Genomic DNA, 13,924 nt, shown 5'->3' with positions numbered 1-13,924 from the left:
CAATATGAATAAAGTTACTTTTATGTTCAACTTTTCTCAAATACTGTGAAAAATATATAATTTATCTAAACAGATTTTTAAAAGGACATGAATTAAACATATTTTATTCGTTATTTGTTGAAAAATTTTTATCTAAAGATGAGATATTTGAAGTTAATTTTACTTAAGAGAAGATATTTCTTTTTTTGCACAAAAAAATGCCAGTAAAATTAATAAGATTACTCCTTTATTTTAGCTTTGTAATCAGATTTGTATAGATATTTTCAAATATTTTCTTTTAAAAATAATAAAAACGATAAATTTCTGCGTAAGGAAATTCAGAATTAAATTGTTAACTTTATCAAAAATTTATATAACATATAAGAAATATTGATTTATTATATAAACATATTATGTTATATAAAGCCTATAAATCTTGTACTCTTTACTATGAAAATAATATAATATTCAAGTATTCAGCATTCAAACTTATGTAGAAAATTAAGAAAACAAATATCAGTGATGAGAAAAAACCCTGAAAATCATTGATATGAGTTTTCCAATGTCATAAAATATATTATGAAATTGGAAACCTCATTCATTGAAATGTATAATTTTCACTTTAATTTATATGATTCTTGATGTTTTTCTGAAGAATAAAATAAAAATAATTACTTAGAATATATGTATGTTAACATCTCTCCATTCGTAGATGGTTAACCATTTTCTAAGATGCTTAATGAGGGTTCGATAAGTAAAAACTGAAGAGAAACATGATATAGATATAAAGCTAATATTTTTGAGATAATTTATATAAATTTGCAGTTTGCTGATGCAGTTCTCGTATACATAAGGCAACACGTGGACTGATATATAAACCTGTATTATAATATATCAATAAACCCGTATATATCAATGCACCTGTGATGCATTGATATATATATCGGTTATATATATGTATATAAGCAAAGCTTCCAGTGTAAATTTTAAAAGAAACTCACGACTGTTATCAATCGATACTAGTTGTGTTTCTTTCAAAATAATTAAAAATGAGAATTTCTCTAAGAAAAAAAAACACTTTATAATTGTTTTCTTTAGCAATTTAAGCCTCTATAATTAAATAGAAAAAAAGAAAAAGAAGTGCGCCTTATGAATTTTTAACGAGCTTGAAGAATAAGCGAAACTCCTCATTAAGAGTCATCGTATGAGGTTAACTCACTTTCTATAATTGAAGAATCTAGAGATTTCTAAAGCTAATATTTATCTTATATAATATATTTTGTAAAGGTTAGTGAATTTTGGACGCCATTTCCAGTAAATAGCCTTAACTTCCATTGATTAATAGAGTTAAGGCCTACTTCTTTAACCATTTGTCATTGTCGAGTTCAGTTGGCATCGTTCCTTATTGCATAAGTGTAATGTAGCAGAAATTATACAATGTGTTTCCCTTTATCCAATCGGTAACTATTTCTTGTTTTTTTTCGTTTTCTCCTATCAAATTCTGAAAGGATGAAGTAGATAATGGTTTCTAGTATATACGTTTCTTACATGTTGCTGAAGGAAACGATGCTTTATCTTGTAAGCCATTTAATTATCTGCCGGATAACTGGAGCAGATATTCACTAGTATATCCAATCGTTTAAATATTCAATACATCTATATAAGTAAGTTGTATTCGGTAAATATTTAATATATATTCAGTAAATAATCTGAGACAACGCGTATTTAATAGACCTATTAATTCCAAAACATATTCATCGAGTCTGCATTATTCTAATATTCATACGCGCTTTTCAATAATAGTTAGAGTATATTCAATAATAATTATTTTTTAGTAGATTTTTATGAATATGTACAGAATTCCATTTTATCGATTATTATCTTTACACTACATTCAATGTAAATACTAAATATACTGAATAACGAATATGTAGTGAATATCTACTGAAATTTTACGTATTCAGTACATAATTTGAATCATTTTAATAAATATTCAGCAGGTAATTTCAAATGTATATTCGGTATTCAGTGTGTATGCGACAGATAACTTAAATCAATACATATTCAGTAAATATTCGTACGTAATCTGAAAGATACATATTCAGTATTCAGTACAAATTCAGTAAATAATTCCGTATTCAGCACATATTCAGCAGATCTATTGAATATAGAACATATTCAGATAATTGTAATTCTCTTTCATATATCATAAATTTTCTATTTTATAAAAACTAAAGAATGGCCTAACTTGGTAAAAAACTAGATTTATTCAAGAAAAGAAATTTAAATTATTGAAGATATAAAGCGTTTTGAATGTATAACGTATGCAAAATTTTACTTTCGATATAGATTTATATAAGAGATTTTTTTCTAAGAAAGTTTTCCTTACGTTTAAAAGAAATATTGAATGGGTTGTATATATATATATATTTTTTTAAATTGTGAATTCCGTAACTCTTTGACGTCTCCAGTTTGGATTTCCGGAGATTTTTCGTATTCTGCTCCTTGCTTTTCTTGAAGAAGTAGGTAATGTGGCAGTTGCTTGGTTAAAACGGAAGTTACAAAAGTTTACAAGATTTTTTTCCAACTTTTTTTTTCTTTATTTTCTGAGTAACCAAGACAAGACTTGTTCTATCTCTGACTGAAATAGTTTTTGTTTCGCTTTGAACTTATATTTAAAACATGAAGCATAGCATCACAGTCTGAAACAGAGAACTATGATCAGACGGAGCGAGTCAACATTCTCGACTTACTCCGAGATAATTATAAAGTAAAACATCTTAAATTTCACTGAAAAATTAAGATAATTTATCATTCTTGAATTTAAAAAAAACAATTATTTATCTTTCAGTTTAAATTATTTAAATATTTATTATTATTATTATTTTTTAATTCTAATGATGCTGCTTAAAATATGAAGTTATAACCTTATTCTGTGTCTATTACGATTTTTAGTCTTTCGAAAAGAAAATGGTACAAAGCACTCAGAAAAGTTTGTGATGTCATCGATTATCAGTACATGTCATCACTTCTCAAACTACATTGGAAGATGTTTATCCTCTTTGTCATCAAATTTTATTTGTAGTCTACTACATCGAAAAATTTGGAAAGTTTTCTTTATTTTTTAGTTTGTTAAAAATTATTTGAAATAATTTAAAATTATATTAAATGGAATTTTTAAAATTAATTGTTTTAGATTAAATTTTCTTTAATTTTCTCTATAATTTTCCATTATACAACTGACTTTCCTTAAAATTCTTTCGTAAAATCGCAATTCTTAGAAAATTTTAAAGAATATTTAAAGTTATTTTTGCTTTGATTTTAAATAGCTACATTCAAAACAAAAATTAAGCTTAAATTTTCAGGAATATCCCTTAAATTGTTTGTGATTTCATGGAAGTTTTTGTATTTTCTACAACACACAAAATTAGGGAGGGGTTTTTCAAAAAAAATTAAGTATATTTTCTGAAACATGAGAAATAAATTGATGGGTTAGGAATAAACCTTTGTGAAGTGTAGCATCCAATGTAAAAAGAAAAGTGATGAACAAGAAGCACATCTTAAAAAATAAGTAAAATTCCATCAAGAGTGATAAAGTGGAGAGAGGAATATTCATTATAAAAATAGAATAATTATTTATTGTATAAATTAAAAATGGACTTAACCTAATTATCATCCTCCGGAGATATTTACACAATTTATAAAAATGTAAGAAAAAATATATATTGTTAGAAGCAGATTGGCTAAATCTTGCATAAATCTGTTACTTTTCCATTACAACCTTTGGATATTTTTTCCAAGATAATACATCTTGTCGCCTGCCAAACAGAATTACTGAGTAGTGTTTGAGAAGAACCACCAACAGCTAAGACAGTGCTAAAGCTTCATGCAAATTGTCCAAAGGCTGGGATGGCTTAATGGCTCGTGTGAAGTAGAGTTGAGAGTCAGATGCTTGCGAATCGTTCCAAGAGCTTAACTTATGGAAGTATGGAAGATGGGTGAGAAATTTTAATAAGAAAGTTTCGAGAGACATAATGGGATAAGCGAATGGAAACGGTTCTGAATTATGAATAAGATTATCAATTCCTTTCTTTTTTTTAACTGTGGTCAGGAAAACCTACGTGTAAAGACGAAATGGTTCAAAGAAAAAATATATTAAGTAAAAAAAAAATATTGTTTAAATCACTTTCCAAGTGCTTCATCAAGTTGTGTGAAGAGTCTTAAGATGAAGAGGAGGAAAACAATTAAATATTCAAGAAGAGATTGGTTTTTGTCATTTAAAACTTCTAACTTTATTAATCAATGGAGTAGAAAAATTATATTTTAAAGGAAAGTGAGAAGTAGAAAGAGGGAATAAGTTTTTATTGATTTTAGAAAAATCAAATTTGGTTCAACACGCTACATTCAGATATATAACTTAGTCTTTCGATATCAACAGATCGAAAATTTGAAATTCTTAGAGGAGGGGAGGAAAAAAAACACACTCTTCCAATAAGTGAAGAGGAAATGAAAATAGCCAAGTAATGTAGGAATGGAAAGAGATGCGCGACAAACCAAGCAGAAATCATTGGACGTGTGAACAGACATGGCGAAGTATTGAACCAGTTCAACGTTACCTCGACAACCCAGCGACACTTGCCACATCGCAGATTTCCAGAGTGGTCAACAAGTGCACTCTCCTTCGAGTTGTTGAAGAGAATTTTTTTCAACATCACTAAATCACTGAGACTCAATCAGATATTTCTACTATTATATTTTTATACACAATTCCACAACTGTAAGTGCTATAAAAATACAAAAGAAAATCTTGTGTCTAAATCGACAACTTTTCCAGTATATTTTATTAAATTTTCTATAAATTTATTCATTTTTCTCTATAATCAGCTTAAACTGCGTGCGATGATTTAATACTTGGATTGCAATTATTACATGATAATTGTATATTATAGCAATTGTTGCGCAGCGATGACTCTAATAATATTGTTACTCGATAATTATATAAAATAGCAGTCGTATATTATAACTGTTAGGCAATAGCAAAATATATCTGATATATAAATGTTACTTAATAAATTTTGATAACTTTTTTCATGATAATTAATCTAAATATGATGCTTTAATTATTACGTCACAATAATGTTATACGTCATAGTGATATTTTATCATTATTATACGTCATGATGTATTACATTTTTATGTAATAATGATGCTGCATAGTAATAATGCAATGCATTTGTATATTAAAATTACGTAATAAATCTTATTAATAGTATTTTTATTTGTTTCTACATTGAATAATTAAGATATTAACGAAGTATAACAAATTACATTATAATTTTCAACTGAATAAAATGACTTTTTTTAGAAATTTAAGCAAATTTATTTGAAAAAAAATTTAATAAACTGATAAGAAGAATAGCAAAAAGGACGATAAACTAAACAAAATAAAGTAGAGTTTGAAAATAAAATATCAATAAAATGTTTATAACTCCATAACAGCTTAACAAATTATGTCAGGCGAATTCGTGACATATTTTAGTTCACGCTTCCGGATGTCACTTAAATGACACTTTTCTGTCAGACGATCCAGAAAACGATGCAGGAGAAAGGATATCTCCTTGACAGATGAAAATACTTAAAGAATAACAAAGGTGAAAATATCTACAGTACATAGAGCTTTAGTTGACATGGTTCAAATCGTAAATTAAGATTACGAACTTCTTCCATGACGATTCTTCGGATAGTTTAGACAGTAATCTATCATTTGCATAATCACCCATTCATCACACGATCAATGCAAAATTTTACTTTCGATATAGATTTATATAAGAGATTTTTTTCTAAGAAAGTTTTCCTTACGTTTAAAAGAAATATTGAATGGGGTGTATATATATATATATTTTTTTAAATTGTGAATTCCGTAACTCTTTGACGTCTCCAGTTTGGATTTCCGGAGATTTTTCGTATTCTGCTCCTTGCTTTTCTTGAAGAAGTAGGTAATGTGGCAGTTGCTTGGTTAAAACGGAAGTTACAAAAGTTTACAAGATTTTTTTCCAACTTTTTTTTTCTTTATTTTCTGAGTAACCAAGACAAGACTTGTTCTATCTCTGACTGAAATAGTTTTTGTTTCGCTTTGAACTTATATTTAAAACATGAAGCATAGCATCACAGTCTGAAACAGAGAACTATGATCAGACGGAGCGAGTCAACATTCTCGACTTACTCCGAGATAATTATAAAGTAAAACATCTTAAATTTCACTGAAAAATTAAGATAATTTATCATTCTTGAATTTAAAAAAAACAATTATTTATCTTTCAGTTTAAATTATTTAAACATGTTTAAAACTTTAAAATAAAATCAGAAATCGAAATATATTCGTCACAAATCTTGCTTTTTTCGGTGCAAGTTTGTTGTTGATCCAATTTTAAGTAATGAAAAAGTAAAAAATGAAAGTTCTTCATTTCATTGCAAAGTTTGATTGAATAAAATGTAAAAACAGTTTGTAAACAAATCAAATCAAGAGAAAATGATTAAATTTGTTTAGAATTCGAGTGTAAAAAGTTTTATTTATTTGTAAAAATTTATTTATAAAAAGGTTAGGAAGTTGGTTGAAACGTAGGATGTTGCTGAGGAGTGATGCTGTAAAACACGAAATTCTCGGAAGATTAAGAAGAAAGAAAACTTTATAATTAAAATTTGCCTTATTAAAGATAAAATTTATTTAATAAACATCGGTACTGTTATATTTCTAAAGTTGTTTGTGCATTTTTGCATCGTTCGGTACTGTATAAAGCGTACTAATGAGCCACTAAGGTTGTAACGATGCTATTAAACTAGTTGCTACTATTTATATAGTTTGATGGATGATATTATGGGTTAAAATTCGCATCTCTAGAGGATGCTAAATTTTAATAGCTTCATCTTTAACCAATTTCTGTACCGAGTTCGTTCAACAGTAAATTTATTTATTTGCCATTAAGGTGTGGCAATGCTTTTCTACTATTTTTACATATTTTTATATTGTTAANGCAGAGAAAAAAAAAAATGTTTTTCCTTAAAATTTAACTTAAAATAAATCATTAAAAAATTGTTACTCATTAAAACGTTTACAGAAAAATCATTTTTATTATTTAACTTCACTGCAATACAACTGAGAGTTGTTGGAAAGCAAGCTTTACAGGCTAAAACGATTTTTGTAGAGGGTAACAACGTATTGATATTTATATTTTAATTATTGATTTCTAAATGTAACACGATTTAATGCAGCCAATGAATCATTTTTTTACATTAAAAACTAAAAGATAATGATCTTTAGCGTATAAAAATAACGAATGAGAAAGCTTATAGTGGGGAAAAAAACGACCATTTATTATTATCGATATTGCTGATGTTATTGTCATACTAACAAAGCTAATATCGTGTTAAATTTTAATTAACAATTATTTTTTATATACATAAATAATAATTAAAGGTTTGTCGAAAACATAAATAGTAACAAAAGTTATTTAAGTTAGAAAAGGAATATGAAAAATAAAAAAATAAAAAATAAAAGGAAGAAATTAGTTTGGTCAAGAAAAAAGTTTTTCTACAAAAGCGAGAAAAGAAGAATGCATTTGCGAAATCAATCTTGCTGAAGCGAATAAAATCCGTCAGTTTGCTCGTTCAACTGAAGTACATATATCAGATAAACCGCACAATGTTAGAATGATGAGGAAAATCCGCAATCATCAAGACTGCTGTGCCGCTTCACTGCAATGCATCTAAGATTGCGGGAAATCAACCTTTACAGGGGCAAAAGGGGGTATTTTCAATAAACGTTCGTTCGATAATTTCTCAGGAGAATTATATCCATCAGTGATGGATATAGTATGATAGGCAAATGTTGCTTTCTCGCTTAAGGAAACACAATCAAAAATTTTCTATACTACTTTCGACCAATAATATTCAAAATGCAAATTTTTACGTGTAAACATAGAAAAATCATCTGTTTTTTTTACTCTAATTATTAATTTAATTTCCTAGATAATTAAATGATTTTTAAAAAATTGTTGGCATTATCTTGATGTCACTTAAATGACACTTTTCTGTCAGACGATCCAGAAAACGATGCAGGAGAGAGGATATCTCCTTGACAGATGAAAATACTTAAAGAATAANGCTTTCTCGCTTAAGGAAACACAATCAAAAATTTTCTATACTACTTTCGACCAATAATATTCAAAATGCAAATTTTTACGTGTAAACATAGAAAAATCATCTGTTTTTTTTACTCTAATTATTAATTTAATTTCCTAGATAATTAAATGATTTTTAAAAAATTGTTGGCATTATCTTGACTTTGTAAATAACTATATTTATACCATAAATATTTTATTATATTTACTTAGAAAATTTAATTAAAAATATTACGTTTCAATACAGAATCTTGTTTTTAATTATTTAAAGTACAACATAAAGAATATATTATAGAATTACTATTTAAAATATTAATTTTTCGAATGTTAAACTATTTTTTAAATTAATTAAGATAATTTGGAAAAATGATATGCAAATTAGTTATCAATAATCATAAGTGTTCAACAAGGTAAGTAAAATATAAGCAATTAGTTACACAACAAACTATTACAAATGACTAAGCATCATTTGTAATTAGATAACAAGAGTCTGCTTAAAATTACGCCCAAAGTCAACATAAACCAAAGGGTTTCGTGTCAATTTACCTCTATTCGATAATAGAGAAGTGGATTTAAACGTATTAACATTGTAACATTAGAAGATTAGATAGAAGAGTTAATTAACAAGAGGTAAAGAGAGAACAAGTAAATGATTCACACTCTTAGTCGAAATGCTACACTCGTCTACAACATGCATCAATAATTCTCTCATTTTCCAACTGGTAGCATGATTTAGCACATAGAAATAAACAGAATATGCTCTTTAGAAATACATTAAAATCTTTAACATTTTGCTTTTAGAAACAATTTTTAAATACCCATATTTAAAATAGTCGAAGAAAATAGCTTTATTTAAAGAAAAAAACATGTTTATTTAATTTATTTAAAATATTTAATTAAATATTCAATAAGATGATAAGTTTTAAATATAATAAATTATATTTAATTTATAAATTAAATTTTTTAATTAAAATTAAAAAGTAATTTGTATAATTGAAGCAGTAATTAAAGATTTGTCAATGCCGTTATCGTACTTTTTTTTAACCTTCTTAAATACACGAAATTATTATTCTACAAGCATTTAAGGTTTTTATATTTATTCTAATTAAATTTAATTAATAAAGAAAATCTAATTTTCCAGAAAAGTAATAAGATTAAATTATAAAAAAAAAATAAAAGAATATTGATGAAGAGTAAAAGTTCATTGAATTTTATAAACTGTAGGAAATATTTACTTTCAGATATCAATCAAACTTGTTGCATTTTATATTTACAGTAGAATAAAAAAAATTAATTAATGGAGAAAGTCGGCATTTGTTGCTTTTTTAGAATGAATTTTCTTCCTAGTTTATTGTAAAATTATCGTTTTTCGCTTGAGAATTTTCGTGTGTGTGTGTGGTTAAACACGATAGCAAGAAAAGTAATGAAAGAAAAATAAACTTAAAATTGGATTATCCCCAATAATCCAAAAATTTTTTCTCTCTATACATAGATTATAAATATATATATCTATATAAAAACATTCAAATTTATCATAAAAAATAAGCTTTAAAACTTATTTCTTATGATAAATTATGATTATTTCGCACACAAAATATACTCTTTCGAAACTTACATACGTAATTACGTAAATTTATAAAATTCTTTCTTTTTTTTTCTTCTAAATAACAAATTTTATTACATTTATATTTATTTATAAATGTTAAAATTTTGTAAAATTAATAATAAAACGTATAAATATTTCATTAAAATTTATATATACGACTCGAAAAATGAAATTTATGCACAAAGATGCGTGATAAGACTTCTTAAATAATTCTTTTATGTACTTTCTAATTTGTAATTTTGAATATAAATAAGCGCATAAAATCATTATAAATCATATAAAAAGGTACACAAAACAGGAAGGTTTATCGTTTTTACTATTAAAACTCATGTATGGAATTAATAGCAATTAATTTCTAAGCAAATATTTAACTTATCATGTTATAAATTATATGGAAAGAATGAGTTTATGGTTTAGAGAAATAATAATAAGTGGTCTAATTATGTGTTAAGTTCATAAATGGCGTTCTTACATTCCTTAGGTCTATATAAGTGGATTTCTAGTTGGAAGAAGGACTTAGGTGATTGATGGCACTTCTAATCGATCAGGAAAAAGAAAATCAGCATCCCATGGGAGTTGTCCTTGTCGACAAACGAATTCTCTTCCAAATTCTCATATCCAGAAACACGAAGAGCAAGAGAAATCTTTCTTTAATTGATACAAATTAATAAAAATTATTCGTTTAATAATACTTTTAAGGGCATAAATTTTACAAGAATGCATTCAAAAAAGCTTACAGATCACGTAAATAACACTTTACTCGCTAACAGATAAGTAAAGGAGAGGAAATTTAAAAGAGAAATGAAGAAATATTTCTAGGATTTATTGATATGAGAGGTTGTGGAAAAGAAAAAAGAAGAAGAAATAATAATTGGATACCCTTCTCATGAAGATGATATCTGTATGATATATGATACAATGATTCTTAATGTGGTTGTTGTGAGATGTTGAAGCAAGAAAGAATGTGTTACTACATACGTATATAGAGTGTACATTAAATATAACGTTCTAGACGAAGATGCTAGGGATTAAAGTTAGTTTTTATATCATAAAAACGTATTTTTTTTCCTGATAAATATAATATTTTTTTTCTTTCTTTAAATTGAAGTAAAAATAATTAAAAAAATCTTTATTTTTAGTAATTCACAATTTATTTTTCGTAAATTGTTGATTAAGTTTATTCTTTTCAAATCAACTTATGACTTAAACAAAAGTGGACAAGAGAACTTAATGAAATCAATTCAAGTCTATTGTTATGTCAAAAACCTTTAATTACATGGAGTGATGGATGTATGTGACTGAAAAGGAAGTATCTTTGCCTTCTCCATCAGCTGCACACTCCACCAATGTTTAATGATGATGTATGTTACCCGAATGTTTATCGCTGACCGCCATGTTCCCATTAATTTTTAAAACTTCCAACTTTGGAAAATTTAGCTTCGTAACCTTTATAAAATTAATTAAAAGGGAATAGTTTGAATAAATAAATTCCATTAAATAATTTAACAGATAATACTCTATTTATTATGAAAATATAGATATATATATTTTTTTCAAGTTTAAACATCTCTATCCAGTTTATTTACTTCAGTAATGCTTGTAATAGCGTTTAAATAATAAATAAATAAATTGTATTAAAAAATATTGATATTGATTAAAGAATTATAAACGAAGACATTAGCTTTATTTCAATTAAATAAAGTTTAAAACTTTGATTTAAATCAATTTAAAGAGTAAAAACAGACGTAATTTTGTTTATTCTGATGAAAAAATAAAATATAAGAAACTCCATTATAAAATCCTTGCTTCAATGTGACTCTTCGTTTTAAAATAAAAGAATTCCTAGGTTTTGGTTACTCTTACGAAACATAATAAACAAAATATACCATATTAAAACTGATTGTAAACTACCAATTGCATGCCTTAGTTTCAGAATAACATTAGAATATAGATAAAAAGTTTAAGACTTCAAACCACACTAGATTTGTAGATAAAGCTGAGACAAACCGAAGAACAAAGCACGATTTTATTTTATTTTTTATCTTTAAGCACTTTAAAAGTCAACTTGTGTAAAGTATGTGTAGCTGGAGTATTTCTGAGGTTTTTCTATCAGTATTATCTCTTTACAGATACCCTTTTTTAAAAGCTACATTTTTATTATACTGCAAATACAGAAGTGGACTCGAAAATGGAAGATGAAACGAGCATCCAGCATGCTAACTTGCCAATTGGAATTCACTTTGACATGATAGAGATGTGCTGGCAAGTATCCAGACAATCTCCACTTTCCCAGGATCGTAGTAAACCCTCTGGGGTCTTCAGAAAGTCTTCTCGTGTCAAACTCCGGATCACACTCGTCCAATTCATCACGTTTCGCAGCAAGACGTGTTCTCTCATCAACGCCATAATTGGAAAATTGTACTAATTATTTCTACTTTAATTGATTCTCCACTTATCAGTTAGTATAAACATAATTCCAATTGTGAATTTTAGTTTCTATATTATAAACTATAGGAGCTTTATAAGGTTTATAAGGGATTCATAAACATTCTAATTGATAAGGGATGTCCCAAAATCAAATTAATGTGATTCCAAATCCCAAAATATGTCTCTCGACCAATTTGATTATGAATGATTTCATTAATATATGAACCTGTTTGCTGATAATTATCAGTTAGTACATTATGAATTTTAATGTGGAAATTACTTTAATTTAAATTATTTACTTACGTTTTTATTGTTTAAAATATATTAAAATTCATTTAATATTTATTGTCTTAAGAATGGAAGAATTATTAATAAAAGTAAACAATTTACCTTATAAATAAATAATTTCTTTGTTTTTTAAAGCACGAAATTAAATAAAATTTATCGTAGTTATGAAAATTTTAATATTTTTTCAAGAGAATAAATATTTTTAGAAAATTGTTTAATCAATATAACATTCAGAAACATATTTATTAAACATTAAAATTCAATTTTAAAGACTATATTTCACCTCATTTCCAAAGCTAATCGTTACTTGAACTGTGAAGAATTTACTTATTTAATTCAAATTTTTATTACTTTAAAAGTCAGAAAACATATTTTAAGACTATTTTAATTTATAATTAATTAATTTTTTGTTAGATTAATCCTTAGAAAATCTTTAAAACATGCGAAAGAATTCGATACTTCTAAAGCAGCTTTCAACCAATATTATATTATCAGAAAGCTAGTCTAGCCCATCAGATTTTTATAGTTTGAGAACTGTCATCGTGAAGAGAAAGTATTTTTTTGACTTCTCATAAATATTTGCTACTAATTGGCAAGGAGAAAGTCTGCTATCTACTACAATAATATATAGTTGGATCTTAACGTCCTGAAGTTGGTCATGTATCAACTTGGAAGAAACCATTGATAGTGAAGCTAGAAAACTGTAAAACAAACAAGGATTTGAGTGTAAAGCTGTGAAATTCATCACTCTCCTCCTATAAATATATATAAAAATCTTATATAGTTATATAAAAACACGTAATTTGTAAGAAAAATATCGTTTTTTTTCCTTCCCCTCTAATCTGTTAGCTTGCAATTAAGAGGATTTTCACATGAATCAAAAGCATTAAAATATTAAAAGTAATTAAAATAATAAATATTTTAAAAAGAAAAACATTAAAAATAAGTTTTAATGCTTTATTTTTATCCATTAATTTTCAAAACATCATAAATTTTACATCTTATAAGCTGAATTTTGTATTATAAATTAGAATCAACTCGACTAATCGAAAAATGCTAATATTAAAAGATTCTTTAGTTATTAAGAGAAATATGGAAATTTCGGAATTTTTAATGACAATTTTTGTAAATAAACGTAAATTTTATACGATTATAAAATGATTTTTAAAAGAATAAATTAATTTTCTGATAAAGAAAATGGTTAGAAGTTGTAATTTTATTGTTTTATTTGTATACGTTTTAATGCATATAAAGTATGAGTAAAGGGCTTAAAAAACAGGAAAAAAATTTTTTTAATTATATTTTTAATTTTTACGTATTTAAATTTTAAAAATTTAAAGAATATACAAATGAAAAGTAAAAAAAAAATTTTTTTTCTTTAGATTTTCATTTAAAATGTATTGTAAAATTGCTTTTCTAACAAAAATATGAATTATAAAAGATTGTA

Source organism: Centruroides sculpturatus, unplaced genomic scaffold (genome assembly GCF_000671375.1).
Source record: "Centruroides sculpturatus isolate CEXI.00-Female unplaced genomic scaffold, Cexi_2.0 scaffold85, whole genome shotgun sequence".
NCBI lineage: Eukaryota > Metazoa > Arthropoda > Arachnida > Scorpiones > Buthidae > Centruroides > Centruroides sculpturatus.
Note: the sequence above shows the minus strand (reverse complement) of the source record.